The following is a 20,791-nucleotide window of genomic DNA, read 5'->3' on the forward strand; positions in this document are numbered from 1 at the left end:
TTCTTGCATAAATTTATGCAGGCAAAGTCTGCAAGTTTTATGTAGTGTACCAGTATTAAGGAAGAAACGGAGCTTCGATGTAATAAACGTAAGTAGCTGATCCTAGCATAATATAATATTACGGGAAATAAAGTAAATCGATATACATACATACGTGTATATCGTTTATAAAACGTTTATTCAATTATCATTACGTTTCATGAAAGTCCAGTCACTTACAATAGTACAAATGAAGTATTATTGCACAAAATAATTTGCTGTTCAACTTTTTTGTGTATGTAATAAGTGTATGTACTAATATATTACAGATGGTTTATCGACAATATAAATAAAAGATTGTTAACGTTTAAAATATCATTCCCTTCGACAAAATGTCCATAAAAATTTCAAGAGTAATTTCCTTAGATAACCAAAAGAAAAGAAGAGGAGGAGGGTCCTAAGATATCAAAAAGGAACGAGACTGCAAATGACAAAATGGAGACTATTCCGCGAAAACGAGATAAAAGGAAGCCAATACGATGAAATGTACTCATTGTACGCGCTCTTCCGGAGAAATATAAAGAAAGAAAGTGTTTTTAGCGAAGAACTTAGCTCTGGTGTCGAACATATACATATATCGAGAAGTGGTTATTACGGCAACAATAATGCGCGAAATTATCGATCAATGGGAGGTTGATACAAAGAGATCTTCCCTTAGATTACTTTGTTTCCTGGGTATCCCCGACCGGACACGACATCGCACATCCTCGCGGTATTATCATCATCAACCACCTGCTCTCTCTTCCCTCTGTTCTCCACCTTACTTTGAATATAATTCTATAAGACGCGAATTTTCGGCGTGCCACCGTGATCACGCGACCAACCAGAAACGTGAAACCAACGTTTCACTTATGCTTCTATTCCCGAAACAACGTGAATCGATCCCCATATGTCTTTTTCGACCATGCATTCTACCGAGAAAATGGGAACAATGTTGCAAAAAAAGAATAAGAACGTTCCTCGTATTCCTTTCAATTCGTCTTCATTAGGTAATTATCTTGACCCAAGTGAATCCCTTTTATATTCTCCTCTTTCTCTTTTTCTTTACCATCGAACCATTCTTCCTCCACGGGCGTTCGCTTACCTCATTGTTTTCTCGCCTTTCATCGAACATGCACCGATCGACAGTTTCGCTTCCTTCGTTGGAGATCACGCAACAACGTTGAGTTGGTCGCCACGCTCTCCCGCATTAATTAGCCTCAAGGAATCACCAGGAAGACCGGCATCAGGGACCAAGAACCCACGAAACAGCCGTTACGCATCTTCAAGCCCTGGGTTTATACTTCTGGGAAGATGCTCGTAAAGACTGCTTGGCTTTCGTTGGCTCTGTTATTAGCCGCGCATAGTCTGCGACTTAAAACGAGCCAAACCTGGCCCCGTGCAGGAGGGGGCCTCGAGGATATAATCGCGCTTCGCCACTCTTCCAGCCTTTCACCCAATACCACTAATCTACCGCGGCTGACTACCAACGCGAGAAAAGGTGGCCGCTTCGGCTACGTGGGATTAAAAGGCCTCTTCTCCTTCCTTTAGAGCTATGTTTCTTTGCCAGGATTGAGTGATCGACGAAAGATGGATCAGCCGCGAGCGTTCTGTGGAATTTAAGGATAAGGTTAAAATTTATTGGTTAAGTCGAGCTCATCGGGGTAACAGTTTAAGCAACGACTCGCAGGGAATTTTTCTATTGAAAAACACCCACTTTTAACTTAATACTTCGTGATTCACACAAATCGTATTAAGCGTTTTATTTCGACTAATTCACACTGAATGAATTACATTCAAAGCGCGGTCATAGTTCTATATTTCGATTTTTAATTTCCTCGATGATTAAATGACACCTTTGTGGTTCTTACTTGCTGCAGCCTCGACTATGTTTTTATTCGTACGTTGCACTTTGTTCCGGCGTTACGCTAGTGTTGCAGTTGTCTTTATTGGAGGTATAAAGACGCGTTGATGTTGATATAAAGACGATCGAACCCCGAAGAACCACGAATATGTCAGCTTGTCTATATTTTTGTACTTTTGTAATAAAAATAAACTATTATAATAAAATGAATCTATGTGAATATATCCTAACTTCAGTAGAAAAGAATATACTGTATATGTATAAAAAGAAACGAAAGAAATAGAGCGAGTTTGCCTTTTAATTCAGATGCAGCAAACGATCAACCGTAAATATCTTAATCCCAATTCTACATCATATTCAGTGCTATTTACAATTTACTCAGTCTTATTTTTAAAAAAATCCTCTAAACCACCATTGTAATCCACCCAAAAAATCCTCTAAATCGCCATTATAATCCACTCAAATACCAGAATTACAAACTGAATCTACAGGATTAGGCAGTCAAATCGGTACCTCGTCCTGCATAAAATGACCTTCCCTATTAAAACGTTTCCTAAATCTCTTTCAATCGATTTCGTTGGGAAAAAAGAAAGAGGCAAAACGAAGTATCGCGAGAAGCGTCCCGTATCTGTGAAACAGGCAGGTAGCGCTAAGGAAAGACAGGAAGCGTAAAAGGAATCGGAGGGTGGCGAATTCACGGGGTAAGATCATTAGCATCCGTTCGGCTAGAAGAGAAATATTCAGGGAGTGAGAGGTAACGTCCGATCGGTGGCGGCACGCCACAGGGAAAACAGAGAGAAAGGTCCCGTTGGGCGCCGGAGTGAAGGCAATCCCCGTCGGGACGGAGAAGTTTTACGCGGAGATTATCAGGAAGCGGAGCGGACGCCCATGAATACGGAGATCCTGCCCGATAAAAGGACGAAAAAAGGACTGTGCGAAGTGACGAGGAAAGAAGAGCGAGAGCGAGAAGGGAGAGAGTGAAAAAAAAGGAAGAAAGAAAGAAGGATGACAAAAAGAAAACACGGAGTAGGAAAGGTAGCAGGTAGTAGAAAGGCAACGAGAGGAAAGAAGATGGAAAAGCAAGGGGTAAGTGAGAAAGACAGAGGGCCAGAGGCAGTAGGGAAAGAGTTGGTAACCCAGTGCCGCCAGGAGAGTGCCGGAGCAATGTAGTCGACCACGAATGAGCGTACCAACGGATGGAGAGGCAACACTTTGTAGTTTTAATCGATCCGGTGGGACGGGGGAGAAAGACGGAACAGCAACCCTCTTCGTGCTCTCTCGGAGAGAGGGTGAGTCGGCATGTGCGGCAAGGAACGCGAGGGTGAGGAGGGAAGCACGAGCCAACGACTAGAGAGACGAGCCGAGAGTGGAACGAAGAGGGCGACTATCGGTGGAAGAAGGACGTGGCGAAGTGGCCGAGCGATGAACGAGGAAACGATGGTGCAAGAGGGATGGAAGGAATACCCGGAGAGAGAGCGTAGAGACCCACATCCTGCCGACTCCTACAACTTCAACCACCAGCTGGCTACACCTCCTGCCTCCGACCGGGGGCGAGTTATATGTGAAAAGCACGTGGACCTTCGGGAGGAAGAAGGACGGGAGGATTCATTCATTTCCTCGTATATTTCCTGGAAAAGATCCGCACGTACTTTCGTCAATGTCGCCGGAGTTTCAGGCACCGAGGAACAGGTAGAAACTAGCCTTTCTTTAGGAATATTAGGTCGCCCAGTTTAAGGGATGAATTCTCTTGCGAAAATTATTCTTAACGAAGTTTGGAAAGTCGAGTGTTTAAGGAGTAGTAAAATATTCTTAATAATCGTAAATACACATAATTGCACTGATTGATCATGAATTTTACGATAGACAAAAATATAAAGTATATTTGGTATCTACAAATCGAAGAGAAGACGATTCTAGAGACTCTCGAAGAGTAATGGAAATAATATGCAACGAAATTGATATTGGTTTTTTACATCAAATGACGCAAGATGTATTTAAAATATAATCAGTCAAAGTATGTTTCGAAGATAAAGTCAGTCTTAAAGAGATAAAAGCACTTTCAAGAGATAAAGACAGTATGTAACAAAATTTGAAGACGAACTATTTCAAATTAATCTCGTTAACGATGCAACTTCTGTAAGATTTAATCCCGCTGAAGGAAAAGCAAACACATCAGAATCTCAAAATGTAAAATAACTTGTCGATTACGTAAAAGGAGACTTCTTTCGCGTAATTTCGAGGATGGCTGAATCAATGCGTTTTCATTACGAATTGCGAGGTCTAATCGGAGGTTTCGCGATCGATAGAAGCGTCGTCGTAGCAAGTATAGGGCAGCACGTAAAGAACTACAATAATTTAGTGTCAGCTAGCGTGACCAGCATGGTCGAACTCGAAGAACTCGCCGTCTTCGAGCGATGTTTCAGCCGAAACGTATTTGTAGCAGAGAGACGCGCCTTTAAGGGTCGAATCACGACAGAATATTGTCGAGGTCGATGTTGGAGAAATTGAGGGGAGAACATTAAAACACCGAGGGTGCGGACAGTAATAGTGGCGCCGACGAGGGTAGCTCGTCGCTCAAAAGGGGTAAAATTTGGACTTAATAAAGGCTGGCTGCGTCGTAACGAAACACGCAGTTATATTTACACGAAATTCTGCGTTCACGAATATTTTTACGCACGAAGAAGATCACTCGGAGGCACGCGATTTATTAAATAATACCAAGTCGTTTCATTATCAATTTTTAGCGAAATATCGTGCCCAACTTGTTGAGTCCGCGTTATTTTTGATCTGTCTGTTTCCTTAATTAGCATCTGATGAATCAAAGGTCCAAGTCAGGAATATTTGTGACACGTATACTTTATAAATTTCGTAAAACGATAAAAGTTGCAGTAGGAAATTTTAATTACGTTTATCTATAAGCATTAGATATAAAAGCTCGCCAATGATAACTTTTTAGATTCTGGAGAAAAAATGTTGATCAAATCCTGAAAGATAAAGATGCCGCAAATTACAGATAGAACAGTTAGTTTCTAAATCGTAAGAGGTAGAGAACAAGGAATGATATTGGTTCTCTGTACTTCCATGTCAAACATTTGACAAAAAATCTTGAAAATCTACTTAATATAAAATTGTGTTAGGAAACGAAAGATGCGGTAATATTCTTGCAAAATATTAAACTAAATAACGAGAGATACGAATTTGCAGTACAGATGGCGGAAATAATTAACTTGTAAGTATGCGGTGCATGTGCTGAGTCAAAGATAAGATGCAAAAACCATCCGTAATATATTCAGCCGTGAAGCAACCAGGCCACTCGTCCGGTGCAGTCCGGTGGGTAAAAAATTTCGAAAGATTTACATGCTATGGAAAAGCGTAATGCTTCAGATTCGTCGACCAGATTGACGCATTTTAATATGTATAGCGGAGGCATATTTCTTTCTAACTCGAGCCGATCTCTCTCTACTCGCCACGATGAAAATTCAAACCGCACGTTATTTCATTCGTCGATGTTTCAGAGTAAAGAGGAACCATTTCGTTCTCTATTTTTTCCCGATGGTTCACCATAAAACTATTCGTTCTTCTTCGTTCCCCGATATTTTCCAGTGGTTGCTGCTTCGATCTGAATATCCGCTTATTCGAACGAATACGACGAATTTTAAGATAGCAGAAGGACCGCGTGTAAAGTGTCCTAAAAAGAGCAATTTCGTGGCCATGTACGCACCTGTCACATCGACCTAACGACTCGAAACTCTTCTTTCGTTCGTCTTTCAGATCGGTCGGTGCGTCGTTCGAAACTGGCAAACCCATTGTCGTCGTTTCAATCTGGGAGACAGAACGAAACGAAAATGGCGCACTATCGGCTCGTAGCGTTGCAATTACCAGCCACGGGGTTCATCGCGCCCCTGAAGATAAATGAGACAGTGGATCAACGTCGACGAACTCCGACTTCTGTGTACGACGATTTATCAAAATTAATGACCGCCGAGGACTACCAGGTCGACCGACCGTATGTGTAATTGGAGTGCATCTGTGACTTGCAATTGATAGGCCAGATACTTGAGGATCACAGACAGCACATGTATAATTCGCGAGAAATGGTTTCGTGACGATTTTGGACCGATGACTGAAAATTTTGCACACTTCTGAAACATTCGAGAGATGCTTTGGAAAGCATTTGTGATTATCGTGTTTTTGCATTATTGCAACGTGGATATTCACATTATCGCAGAACAGAGCAATTCTTGCTTGCAGCCACCTATCTTCTTCCTGTGCCAGTGAATTCCTAAGAAACTGACACTCGCAATAGTGTTAAGTGCTAGAACTGCATGTTCAATAAGATTTAACAAAAGTACGATAAATAAGATTTCTAAAGTAAAAGTCTAAATAAAAGAATTCTCCACTCTTACAAATACTACAAGTCCCGATTACAATGAAATACACAGAACCTAAATTCACCGCAAATACCCCCTTCTTGCTCGCCATCCCAATTCCCACGAATCTAACAGAACTACCATCCAGCATCCGCTTGCGGAATAACTCATCTCCTATAAATCTGTAAGAAAAACCAGAAGGACCGTCCTAGAAACCAACCGAGTGCCACCCATCGATTTTCAATCCGCTATCTCTGATCGTCCATTTTACAAGAACTAGCCGCCTCTGAAGAAAAAATTTGCCGATCTGTCCATCGGATGAGCGCTTAAAATCACATCGTTAGGAGGCTGGTGTCAACCGGTGGTGTCCCTTCCGCGCAGAAGACCGGTGGGTGTCGTGAGATCGGTCCTTGGTGGCAATCGCTCCTCCCGGGCATCCCCGGTCGAAGTACTCTTCAGCCCCGTCGGGCTGATTTGCATCACGGTTACGAGCTCGTTCGGGCTCGTGGTGGTTATATTACAGAGCGAGGGAGAGAGGGCCAGGATGTGGAAAAAGGGGGACAGACGACGCGCGGGTCCCTCTCGCGCGCCGCGTTCCACCCCCAAAGCAGCCTCGCTGGAGGCAGCTCGGACACTCATAACAATCATAACAACGGGATCCTCGCGAGTAACTCGCGGACCACCTCCGCGCATCGGTACCGCCCCCAGGACCGCCTCCATTGCCCCTTCCTGCTGAAACGAGCATTGGCTGGCGGCTAGGCGGGAGAGAAGCCACGGCGGGTTGCCTTCCCTCGACTCAACAGCGGGGCCACTACGCAGCCAGACTGCGGACCGTCAGGATTCAGGTCCAAGTTTTCGCGCCGAGCTTCGACCGCGCAACGTGCACACCACGCTGCCAGCGACACGAGGACCGAGCCAACGTGATCTAGAACGAGCAGTCCAAACAACGATCGATCATCTTGGATCACCGATCTTGGGATTCGTTAAAGAGTGCGTCGAGTCTGATCGATCCTGTTCTACGAGGGGTTCGATCCGAGTCCACAGTGAAAAGGATACAGGAGCGAGGAATAGAAACCTTCCTGGACCTCATCGGACGGGATGTGAAAGATAGAGGAACGACTTTGAGTGGAGAAAGTTTGTGAAATACGCCGGTGGTAGGCGAGTGTGTGAGTTCGAAAGTGATCAGGGAATCATAGCGCAGAGGTGCGTGCGCCGTTCAGTCGGCACGTGGACGCACCAAAGGAACACATTATATATAGACATATCGCGAATCCTGACTATTCGTCGACTGTTACGGTTGTGGTGAATTTATTGAAACCGGTGACGCGTTCTAAACGCAGTGGAATAAGTGTCCATCGCCAGCCGTCTAACCACTACGTGCAGAAACTACTGTGCGTTGTCGCGATCGATTAGCTGACCCGTGGCTTCATTAAGCCGGATCTCTACGGACACTGCTAGCGTGGACGTTCTTCGAGTGACTTATTTTAGACCTAGTGAACTTCGTTCGGTGAATTATAGCGGACCCAGGCTTTACACGTATGATCGAAGACTGTCGAAAATATATTATCAAGAGAGCCACGTGCGGGAGGCACTAAACGTGGCAGGTGCTACGGACAGGTGGCTCGAGTTAATTGCACGGCAATAAACGTAGACATTCTGCGAAAGATTGATCAACGGGCAAACTCTGAAACGTCCGTGTGTTGTACGTGTCTAGAGTGTATCCAAGGAAGGAGCCGCGTATCATTACGTTTTCTAACGACTACGCGTCGCACTGGCGATGCAGTAATAAAACTGACGACGACACAAGGACTCAGACTCTAACAAACTCCTAATTATCGCCGCGGGTAATTGCGACACGCACGTGACTGCCGTTGTGTTCTTCGACGTGGAATCGCGCGCGATAAGCACGGTCGCCGCACACCGTCTGACAAATAGAATAATTAAAATCACATTAAAGGAACGCTCGTCCGCGCACTTTGTGCTCGTTCCATCTTTGTGTTACATGATCATCTTCGAAGGGAACTGACTTACAAACCTCACAACGTTTTTCACTTAAGAATCATTACAAGACGATTGCGATTGTTTCAGTAAAGTACAAGACGTTTGAGTTTTCAATCGAGTTTCTGATAAAAAGAAAAAAAAGAAATAGTTCTGTAATAAACCAAAGGTGGTACTTCTGAAATAGCATTCCTTCCGGGTTAGCTGGAAAGATCGACGAATCGAGTCGACGTATTATCGGGCTGTGAGCTATTAACTGTTTGCTTCTTAATCGCTCCTAATTACTCACAATTACCCGGCGTAATTAAGTAGGCTGATGTCACCGGCGGTCGATGTATTTGTGAATCGTTTGTCCGTCGACGTCGGTCCACCGTCGCCATCCGGACTGTTATCTGTCGTAGCTGGTCGTTGGAAAATTACCGGAGGATCGTGAAAAAAAAAGAGGAAGCGACGAAAAGGTTCTCTCAAGGAAAATCATCGATCGAATCAGAAAGCCGGAGGAATTGCGGTCGAATCCGTTGGTGTTCCAGCCGAGGGAAGTTTTATTCAGAGACGATAAAATTCGTCAGACTGGGGAAGCGCGGTAAGAAGATTTTCAGTTCGCTCGAGCAGGTGGCATCGAGGTGAATAAATAGAACCAATCAGTCGAGAGAATCTACGTCAGGACGACGTCCCACGTACAACAATCACAGGTCGTCTCAGGTGAGTGTCAGTCATAACTCTTACTCGTCGATATTAAAATAGGAAATTTAGAAAAATAACATAAATGATAAATCCACTTAGAAGATAGAATAAAAATCGATTCTGTTCTACAAGTCATAAAGGTAGTTTGATACTTGTCGTTAAATATAGATAAGTTTCATAAAAAATTTATCATTTCATCAGGGAACATCGGTTGGTAGATCACGAAAGTATCTCAATGTTATTTATGTCCCGATAAAAAGAGGTTAACAGGAATTTTCGATCTCAGATAAAACGTCTAATTTTACGGATAACGTTATATTACACATCAAGATGAAAAGATTAAATATCAATGTGAAGCGTATCTAATAGAAAAACCCTATAATCGTAGTAATTGGTAGTAGTCGAAAAGAAAAGGGCACATATATTTCCATCAAAATTTGGTTCAGTCGATCCAGCCGTGTATTTATATCTGGCCAGGCAATTGCGAGGCTCGCGAGCGATAATCGTTGCTCCGATAGCATGAAGTTAATCTCTGTAATTAAGAAAGTTACTCGGGGGCCCGGCCACGCGGGAATGTTGCTAGCGAGAGATTGAAACCGGCGTTGGGTTCTGCACGGTTCGCCCGAAGCCGGTGATAATTCCCCGCGGCTACTTAGCCGCGTTCCAATAATTAGGGTGATAATTATGCGCGATCGCGTACGTGTCTACATCTAATGTGACCTGAAAATGTTAACTGAAGGATCGGAACACCAGCTCCGTATACCAATGCGTATACCAATACACGACAAACTGTGTGCTCCGTTAACCTTCGAATAGTCATTTTGCTCGTGCTGTTCTCGCATTGGTCGTCTTCACAAAAAGAACGAATTATAACTTACTATTGGACGTATGTAGTACGATTGTAGAAATCGTTGTCAACATTTCTGTGGAAATAGGTTGAGTGTAAGTTGTGTATGATATTTGTATCGGAAAGTTCGAGGATGTTTACTGTTTACGAAGATTTTTAAGGATATAACGTGGAAAACATCTTCTTGCGTACAAAACTCTTGTTTCTTGTTATAATCCTGGAATGGATAGTTTAATCATATTTCTTAGTTGAATGATTTTAGGTATAAAATTTCCTCGTGTTTGTCGTATTATTCAATTTTATCTCCAGCCGTTTTGTACGTCTTTTGATCATTGTATAGCAAAAAAGGCAAAAAGAAGTTCTTTATCTGTTTCTTATAATTCATCGTATTATAATTCGTTTCGTCGTTTCAAACAATGTCTTCTTCGTCTACAAGAAAGAAAACTTGAAACATACTTTAAGCACTGTCAAAAACTACAACATTAAAATCCGCAGCAGGTACACCATAAAAATTCCCACAGTCGTTATATACTTTAACCAATAGATCACAATCATTTTAAATAAACATCATGTAACCTATTTATATTTCTAAGCATACACTCGATTAGAATAAAATTTTAACCAAATAGAAACGACGAAGAAAAAAGAGAAGTAACGGAAATATGATTCACGAGGTAAATGGCTAGAAGCGTCATCGCGAAATTTTAAACGTCCACTGGCGACACTACGCGTACCGCGAGCTCTTCATTACAGCAATTCGATGACTACCCCCACCGCCCTGGCCGACATCCACCCTCCACTGTTAAAAACGAGGCCGGCGAACCGCGGTTTCCATCGAAATCATCGGCGGAATGATGCCGGAGCCGGTGGGTTGCGCGTACGCGCGGTCCGAAGTGCGTGTCGAACACGCATGCACTCGTCATGAATCCAATTAACCCAGCCGCGCATACGCTGCGTGCCAGATATTTTCGATGAAATGACACCGTCAGTGAGACCACGTTGGCCACCGTGGCACACACGGTTTCCACGGACCATGTGATTGGAGAGGTAAACAGGAGCACGTGTTGGCAGCGTGACTACCGAGTGACGCGCGGGGGTTGAGGGGCGGATAGGGAGCGGGTAGGAGGTTGGACGAAGGGTGTGCAGAGTGGTTTGCTGGATGGGAAGGGTGTCGAGGGTAGAAAATCAGTGCGAGCAACCGGAGGGTAGGAGAGTTCTTTGCTTGCCGCCTCGGGACCATGGTGAGTCGCTGAAAGAGGAGGAGAGGGTTGGAGCAGTGGTTGGCTGAGGAAGAGGGAGAACGAGTGAAAGAGAGGGCACCGCTTTGCTTGACGTGGAAAACCAGGAAGGGAATGCGAGGAGAAAGAGGAGGAAAGTGCCGGTTGATGGAGATTCGAAAGCGGAAAATCCCAAAGGAAGCACTCGACTCGCGATATCGTTGGGATAGTAGTTCTCTCCGGCGACTTGGGAAGAAAAACCGACGCTTCTCCTTATCTGCTTTGGAGTACTTCCGATGTATATAGGATGATTCCGTAAGAAAATTGAAAAAGCGGTGTTACAAATTGTTTTACTTGACTCAAGTTTGGGTACACGAAGGGTCTTCTTATTGAACAGCGAATCTTTATTAGAAGAAATTTTCCTCGAATGGTTTAACTGATTATTTAGGGTGACAGGAACTTCAGAAACTTTTTACTTCTGAATTATAACAGGGAAAATTCTTCTCTTTGAAAAATAATTTTCATCTAATGGTGCAGATTTCTCAATTTCATCCTTAGAATATATTTCGCAGCACAAGAACCAAAACTATGTTTTGTCAATTAAACAAGGTAAAAGCAACATAAAATTTCCATAACAAGTTTCCATAACAAGTACAACATTTATAGAATTGAACATTTACAAGATCTAAGAAAAGGAACATAGAGAAGTAGATATTTAAAAGAAAAGATCCGCGTTCACACGGATCTAAGAAAAAGAGAAAAGCGAAAGTATGAATAAAAGTAAAGCGGGGGATGAGTAATAGAGAGAACGCGGATATTGTCCAGGTCAAGAAAAGTAATCGATGCTTTCCCCTTCTTAAATCCTTGCACATTTCTCCTCGTTCCTCCACGTTTATCCTCTATCTCTGTTCTCCTTTTCCCTCGGCTCGTCAACCCCCGTTTGCAGCCCCATTCAAGCTCCCTTTTAGCCGATTCAACCCCTGCCGACGATCCGGCGCGCGATAACGTTTCGCTCGACAACTTACCCACTTCCAGCTCGCTTTGTATCCTTGCTTCTCTATTTTCCATCCAGCGCCCTCCATCGATTATCGACTCACGAATCATCGCTGCTAAGCAAGTTACGCCACCGTCTTCGAGCGTCAAATGTGAATCGAGTGTTTCTCATCGTTTTCGTGCTCGAACACGATATCGCGTATTAATCGTCGACACATTCACTCTCCCCCTCTCCTTAAATTCGATTAAGCAATTTTCCTTCATTTGGAAAATTGATTTTCTTCGGTTACTCCACCGTCTCGATCGATCTGTTTGTTCCGAATTATTTTGGCAGATATCGTTTCGGTGAAATAATTTAGGATGCTTGAAAATTATTTTAGATATTGGTATTTATAACACCGTGGGATTTAGTTTTTAACGGATGATCGTTATTATTAGCATGGTTTTAAAGATAAATAAAAGTTCGGATTGATATTCGATCATTAAAATGCGTTGCAATGTTTTATGCAGTTTGTTGAAAATTTAATCTATATTTTAGTGGTTAAATGGATTAACAAATTTCATCGGAAAATTTCTAAACTTCGTGAAACTCCTCAGAATAAATCGAATATAAAAAATAGACTATAGCGATTGTATCCTGTATTCAGTAAACAATCTATTATGTTAAGCAATACATTATCTCACCGACGACGTGCAAGAACAATGTTCACGTTTTGCACAAGTGGTTCTTGAAAAAACAAAAATGAATTGTCGGAGGGTGGAAGAGATAAGAAATGAAACCCTTTCGCAGTTCAAACTTTTTTCTTTCTTTTTTCCCTTTGAGGGCAAATCCTTCTGCAAGCAATTGGACGACGTGACGCCCCATAGCGCGAGGCGATGCGTGAGGTGTCATTAATTCTAATAATTCATAAAGAAGCACGCACGTGCGTAACGGGGCGGGCCTGCTCGTCAAGGGACAAGCGTGATGCCACGGCACGAGTGTTTTTGTACGCTCGATGTTCCTAATAGACCTAATTTGCGTGTAAAAGCACTCCTGAGATTTCCGTGCCTCGTCGCCCTATTGAGGACTTCTTCTCGCGCTTGCTGCCAGCACTGAAAGGTCCCTGGCAAGAATTTTAATTCTCCAAAGAATGGACCCATGTTCCGCTCGTATTTTACGTCTGTCTCCTTTTCAACCGAGATGATACTTGATTTATATCTCTCGGGCCCTTGGGTGGTTAGTTTTGACTGGTTGCTCATTTGATTTTGAGAAGATTTTTGTGAAATTCTGTCTTTATTGGTCAGTATTTGATTTTAATTGTTATGGTCTTGAGGTGGATTATTAAACGTGTAGGTGTATTCAATAATGCAACGAGTAGATGAAATCGTAATAGTCAGTTATACTCTAAAATTCAGTATAGTGTATGGCGGTCGTAATCGTCGCTCGCTCAATGCTACTATGCTGATCGCAGAAAGGATAACAATTCAACTCAACTAGGGAACACGTTCATACATTTTTATTGACGGACTTATTACAAAAAGTTCAAAGTTGCAGTTCTTATGTAATTCCAGTTGAAGATTATTAATAACGGTAATAACATTTTGTCCAGAGTTCGTTTGCCTTTAAACTTTGTAAACCAAAACAACGTTGGTACAATAATATGAGTCTCTCCAGATCCGAATTTTCCGTTGGCTCGTGTGCCGCTATAGTCTCTAGAGCCTTTGAGTATATAATTTTGTCTTGAGGCTCTACTCCGTGTACTTGACGGAAGTTTCTGTGAAATATCTATTATCTTTATGAGATGGGATTTGATAAATTTGATTATTTCGGTCTATAGATTATTTGGCTGCTTAGTTTTGAAATTTTACTCTTTGCACTTAACGAAAATCTTTGTAGAATACTGTTTTGTCAGAAATTGTGTTTTATTGGATAGTGTTTGATAAATTTGATTACCTCGATCTCTAGATTTTTTTGCTCACTTTTCCACGCTTCATTCTTCGGACTTAACGATTTTTCTAGAATTTTGACTTTATTGGTAACGCCGTTTTATTGGATAAGTTATCTGATTGACAAAATTCCTACGCTATTAATACCTTATCGTATCTCATTAATCTTTGTGCTTAACAAAGATTTTTGTAGAGTACTATTTTCATTGAGTAATGTTATTACTCTTTGAATTCGTGAGAGTTTTTTTTAGAAAATCTATCTTTGTTGGGAAGGGTGTTTTATTCAGTAAAGTTTCATAAACTTGATTACTCTGAAAATTCCTTACATAATTAATACTTCGTTACCTTGCGTCACATTATAAATAATAATTTCCTGGGTAATGTATGACAAATTCTTCCATTATTAGCACGTTCGTTACTTTACGTCATATTACCATATGAGTTAGTCAAAGATTCTTGTGAAATCCTGCCTTTGCCTGAAATAATAACGTAGTGTTTAATACATTTGAATATTTCGTTATATAAAGTCCGTTCGTTAATATATTCGTTACTTTGCGTAATGTGTATGACACGTCAATATTACGTAAGAGAGCATCTTATCATACGATTACGTTTTAATTTTTGGAAAAGATATATTATATACTCGAAGTCTTATCTGCATTTAGTACACTCTTATATTGTATAAAAAGTGGCAAATTATGTGTATCATGTAACATAAATGTATTAAAAACCGACTATCATGTACATACAATGCTTAGATTTCTTCATGAATGATTGTAATAGACATAGTAAATATGTTGACACGCATGTTGATACTATGAAGGAAGAATGATCTTGGTTATTTTATAACATATATATTTGTTACATAAGTTTCTCTTCTTGCTGAAACAATTTGCAACAAGTATAAAATGTATCCTGTGTCGTGTAACTTTAAGAAAAAAGTTTGCAGCATATATTGCAATTTCTATATTATATAGTAAACGCAGTATGTGCAGAACACTCTGTGAGAGCCATTTCATCAACCTAATTATCCAATTTCATGTTCTTCACACTTATCACATATTCGATAAAAATTACTCACAGCCACTTTACTTATTATTTGCTTTACAATTAACGCTATTGACTTAATAAAAAGGAACTAAGAAATTAGTCATCGATTACACGCATTTAATACGACTAGAAATTAATTGAGGATAGTTGAGGCGACGAATCTGGCGATTTTTCGGCTCGATCGAGCGAGAAACGCGAATACTGTTCCGCAACGACGGTTAATCTCGTTGAAGTCGGTGGAAAAAAAAGGGTCCAATGAACCGAGGCAACTCGTCTTTGGGCCAGATGTTAATTCCAACGACTCAGCGTGAGCCGCGAAGGCGGTTTAGTACGTAAATACATCTTCAGCAGGGGGTACCATTATAATGGGCATGTGCGGTTAAAGTTCTATTTGTGGTAATTCGGAGTTTAATGCACTCACGCTCTGATTTAGCCGGCGGGCTGACACTTTTTTTGTCCGGCGCAACCCCAACGACGCTGGCGCCGTAAAACATGAAATATTCTTCCTGCGGCTCCTCTGGATGGTCTCTGCCCGTGCGCCTACGTATATCGTATCATATTTTCCATCCTCCGTGCCAAAATTTGACGCCACATTATGCCAGCGCTCTCACACACACACACACACACACACACTCTCTCTCTCTCTTTCTCTTTCATCGTCTCCGCCTCTCTCTGGATTATTTTCACTTAAAACCACCGCTGCAAGTTCTCGGATATGTTCCGCCTTTTGATCGACCTCCGCGACCACAGTTGCGAGAATTGGGCTAATTTCTCGGGGGAATGCCGACGATTTACAAATACGAGTGAAATACCAATTTTACATAATTTGCGTAAAACGAACTAACAGATTATGAATTATTCTATGAGTATGTTGTTTTATGATATTGATACGCATAATTTTGGATGTTTGTAGATTCGTTTGAGGTTTAGGGTTTTGTTTTTAATAAACACGATGTTCGTTAAAATAGATTTATGGTAAAGTTCTATCTTGTTCCTAAAATTTCTAATGTTTTGCAACGTCGTATCATCTGTCCCAACCTGTGGACTAAATCTGCCATGAACCTAGCCGTTTATCAAACTTCTTGTTACAACACATTGCATTAAAATTGTAAATTGTGACAAATAGAATTCTTAATATCTTTACTTGCATTCCGAAACTTGTAACACCTTAAATCGTACCAACTCTCGAATGTCGTGAAATAAAACTTATCTTCTATCAATAACCTTCCTAGTTCACCCTTAATCGCTCTTCGAAATCGTCGTATAAGGTTTCAACTGCCTTTTAAAACGCATAAACGTAGAATTTCTAGCATTTTTATTTTCTTCCCCAAAACTTAGAATACTGCACCACTTTACCGATTCCGGGACACTTCGAAGTAAACCTATCTCCAACGTCACTTATCCATTGAAATTCTTAAATTATATTAATTCATTCGATTCATCCCGAATTCAAATCATTCAAAGTTTCAACCTTCCTTCGCCTAAATACAGAATCGCTAGCATTTCTGCCCTTTTTTCAAAACTTACATTACTTTAGAATTCGAAAAACTGTCGTAAACTTCAAAGCTTGGGGCAGTCTAAATCTATCTTCAATCGTATCCATCCACCAAACTTTCAACATATCCTATGTCATCTTTCGAAATCGTCTTTCAAAAATTCAACTCTTTCCGAACCGTGTAAACAAAGCAATCATTTGGCGTGAAAGCATCGTGTTTAACCACAAACGTTTCCCGCAAATCCCGTATCTTGGGGCGTCCCGATGTCAATTCGAAGATCCCTTTGGATGGCCAATTTATGGCGAGTCGTGAGATCGAAGATCCGTTGCGTTTACGCACATTCGTCCGGTTGTATGCATCCTCGTTGAGGCGTTCGCACAGTCGCATTAGCAGGCCTGTATTGGGTTTAATCCTTGCGTTTCGTGACTCGGGACAAAGCCCCTCGGATTTCTGACGGAATGGTATCGCACGGAACGACCATTACCTCGGGCGGCACTTAGCCGCCGCGCTTACCTACATACGCGCGTTAAAGATTAATTCGAATCACTCGATACCAACTGGAGACTGCAGGAGAAGGAAACTCGATTCAGTAGCACGTGACTGCTGTGTTCCGATCGAATACGTTGCTATAGTGCTGTTTTCGAGCGTTTAGCGAACAAGCTCGACGATGATATAAGGGACAGAGATCCTTTCATCGCTTTGGGGTTGCGCTTTCGAGTTGCCGGAAGGGCGATCCAGGGATCGAGGGGTTAAACGAGTCGAGTCGGTGAAAGGAATGGAAAGGTTCGAGTTTGAAACGCACTGTGTGAAGTCACATACTTGATATCTTGCAGATTTGAGTTTGTTGAGCGATATTTGGGTAGAGATTTACTTTTTTAAGAAATGTGACTTTGGAGACGTGTGGCTTTTTTATTTATCGGCATTGGTGTTTAGAGGAGATGAAGAAGAAATGTAGAAAATTGTGAACTAGATTGTATTTTGTATAGATTGAGACATCGATTATGTTGGAAGACTCAATGTTAGGAAAAGTTGACAAGAATATTAGATCTACTTACCTACTTTGACATTTTTAAAGTGTAGAAAGGAAGAAATTTAAATATAGCAAGCGGTACATAAATTATTGCACGATAAATTATTTTCTGCAAGTCATAAAGACGCGAAAATATTTGCAAAAGGGAAAATTCTCATCCAATGCAATATTTTTCTAGTCAATTACTCCACTCCACTCCGCACAAAGGGGAGTACCGAATCTGTAGAAACAAAAAAGGCCTTGCACAAATATCGCAATTGCTTTTGTCAGCCTCGGTCCCACCAAATCATTTCATACACAGGGAAACGCGTTTCAAGCTTCCTTTTTACTCGGCCTCTTTAGCATTATGAACACGGTCAGGCGCCACAAAGCCGCGATTATGCGTTGCCATTAGACCGGTCGATTGATTACGGGATCGTGCAAAAAAAGAGAAAGAGAGAAAGAAAAGAAGCCAGCAAGGACAATGTCGCGATGGGCGGTTGCCAACTGGTCCCGCTGGGATCATTTTATTGGCCGTGTTTCAAGTAGTAGGGTTACCCATACCGGCTTCTTCTACTTTCTCCCTCTCACTTCTCCCCTTGCACCTTTTCTTTTTCTTTTGCCCTTTAGCAGACAGCCTTGTACTTTCATCGAGAAATTCGTGTCCCTTCTTTTTTTCTCGATGGTACAGAGATTTTGGTATTACTCGATTTGCTTCCCGTTGAAGACAACCAGTCTTTTATCAGGAGCATGAGTATCGGTTAATTCTCGTTGACAGGTGCTATGATCGACGAGAGGGGTTGCCTGTTGGAAATAAGAAGACCATTCGGGAAATTTTTATGCTTTATTCGAATATATAGGTGTGCATACTTTTTATATTTTTTACAAATTTTGTGGAATGAAACAAGTAATACTTTGGGCATCCTGTTTGATAAATATTTTTAACCATTATCATGTGACTAGTATATTCTATGAAACTATTTTACGAAATTACGACGCTTCGAATAGTTATCGCACACGTTTGCATATACCCGCAGCTTGGTATTTTGCTTATTTTATATCAAATTACACACAGTTACACCGAAATATATATCTTAGTTTATAATTACATGGCAGAATATTAAATACTTGGAATATTTTTCTGAAGTTGCAAAATTTGACACCATGATAATCATTTGAAGCTTCCACTATAATTTTTTAAATAGAATCTCCATTTCGATTTCTTTTATCCATAATTCTTCTCTAAAACTATAAAATTTTGCACGAAACAATCATTCGAAGGCTCCATACATATAGTTTCGTAGATCAAATTTCCATTCGTATCTCCTTCATTTACGATTCTTTTCCAAAACAGTTCCCAAAATCTTGCACTAAGATAATCGCTAGAAGTTTATTATAATTTCTTATTAGAGACAACAGACTTCTCTAACATCACGAAACGACGTCATCCCTAAATTCCCAAACCTAATGTTCTCATAGATGGTACCATCCCACAGGCCGAAAGCTGAAACGCGACTGTCAAGTGAAGTGTGATGCGTCTATCAGGAAATCGAAGTCACTCGCGATCATCTGCGAAGAAGCCGGGGTATTTGGTGGCATGCTTGGCCATATGGTGATTACCCGCGGTTATTTATAGCGTTGGTGGGTAAGAACGTCCGACGCGGCTCGTGGAAACGGTCCGCGTTTTCGCTACGAATTGGACCGAGCCTAAAATTCTAAAAGCGCGGCGGTCTACGCGCGCGACTCGCTTCCATAAATCGAGACCCGGATTTTGGGCGATTTACACGCACCTCCGTGCAACGCCTGAAGCCATGGGCTGTCTCGAGTGTGTGTGCGTGTGTGTATGTGGGGGATGGGGAAGAGAGAGAGAGAGAGAGAGAGCAATCTAGACACGTGTACACCTAGTTTAGAAGAACAGGGCGATAGGTACGACCATAGGTAGAGAAGCTAGCTAGCTGCTGGCCAGAGGCGCATGGTTGTTTCTAAATACACCTTATCTACTAGCCCCTATAATAAGGTGCGATCTGAGACCGTATATCGTAGCCAGCCACCTACATACACTCGCACGCACCAAGCCAGAGAAGAAGCCAGTTCAGCGTAGACACGTTCTCTAAACGTTACTACATACATACGTATAAGTAGGAAGGCAAAGTAGTGACGGTCAGTTCGAAGGAAAGAGCTACCCGCAATTCTCGGCCGCTTATACGCGGTGTTGTAGGCCACGGAGCGCTTGCAATTACAAGCTGGTCAACATATAATTATCCCCAATGACCATAAATTACCGGATTTTTATGCGCAACATTCTTAATTACCCTTTGAATTAACATCAATCAACCCCCTTAATTGTACGCTGCTGTTGCCGGCGTCGCTGACGCTGCGTTCTCTCTATCTCTCTTTCTTCTTCACTGGTCGCTCGATCATCTCCTTCTCGCACTTTCTTACCGCTCCTTCCCATCCTCCTAACTTCTACTCACGCTGTTTGGTTCCTTCTACGATCTTCGTCTCCCTTCACTCGAGTCGGGAGGATAGCGGTACGATGATAATATGAAAACGCGATATTCGCCCGGAAGCGAGGACGAGAGAGAAATATGCAGAAGGACAAGCAGATAAGAGAGGAGAAGACAATCGAGGGATGAACAGTTGCGTCGATAGTCGCAACGAAATTGGTTAGAGGATCAGTTCTCGGCGGTTAAACGTCTCTGATCGGCAGTTGTGAGAGAAAGGGGTAGAGGTCTCGCGACGGGGTTTGTAACGGCTCGTCGCATAATGCACGCGTTTTAATTGCCTCCCTAGACACTCGACCGATCCTCGTATCAATGGTCCCCGTGTTTTAATTGCATATTCGATTACGTGGACTTTCACCGGCTGATCCCGTCAGCAATTATCGCTCGAGAAGACATGCCAGGATGCACCCGATGAAAGCGGATACTCGTTGCTCGATCAAGAGAATCGAGCCTCTCCATTTCCCGGGAAAATTGACCGGATTCGTTGCACTACTGGACATCTGTTTCTTCGACGTTAGATTTCGAAAGTTAAAGTTTATGCAAAATGATTTTGTTCGTTCGTTCGATGGCCGTTTGAGTACTTCACTCTTGAGTTCCTATTTGTTTAACGACGATGCAATGAGATTTTAGTAATTGCGTTATCAGGAAATGTAACTCGTGAATTATAAACTTTATTGTTGCGATGACAATTTTTTTATGAAAATCAAACTCTTTATTACCAAGAAAACTGTGCAACTACTTGTATTATCGTGCTGTCACGTGCACTACGAATAAACGTGTAGATTATTCAATTCTGAAAACATCGTTAAACCGAG

General features: G+C 41.9%; 1 protein-coding gene across 3 annotated transcripts in view; it reads left to right on the forward strand.

Moving 5' to 3' along the window:
* The first annotated feature begins 7,044 nt into the window (after positions 1–7,044).
* The window catches only part of LOC100643587 (POU domain, class 6, transcription factor 1), a 210,939-nt gene continuing 197,192 nt past the window's right edge, over positions 7,045–20,791 (forward strand). For 2 of the 3 annotated variants that reach the window (XM_012315272.3, XM_048411561.1), the window contains exon 1: positions 7,046–8,952. The gene's annotated coding sequence lies outside the window, so the exon portion shown is untranslated. Of the gene's footprint in view, positions 8,953–20,791 lie in introns of all 3 variants that reach the window. The other variant, XM_048411562.1, reaches the window with a different exon arrangement.

The sequence above is a fragment of the Bombus terrestris genome, chromosome 13 (assembly GCF_910591885.1).
Source record: "Bombus terrestris chromosome 13, iyBomTerr1.2, whole genome shotgun sequence".
Classification (NCBI taxonomy): Eukaryota; Metazoa; Arthropoda; class Insecta; order Hymenoptera; family Apidae; genus Bombus; species Bombus terrestris.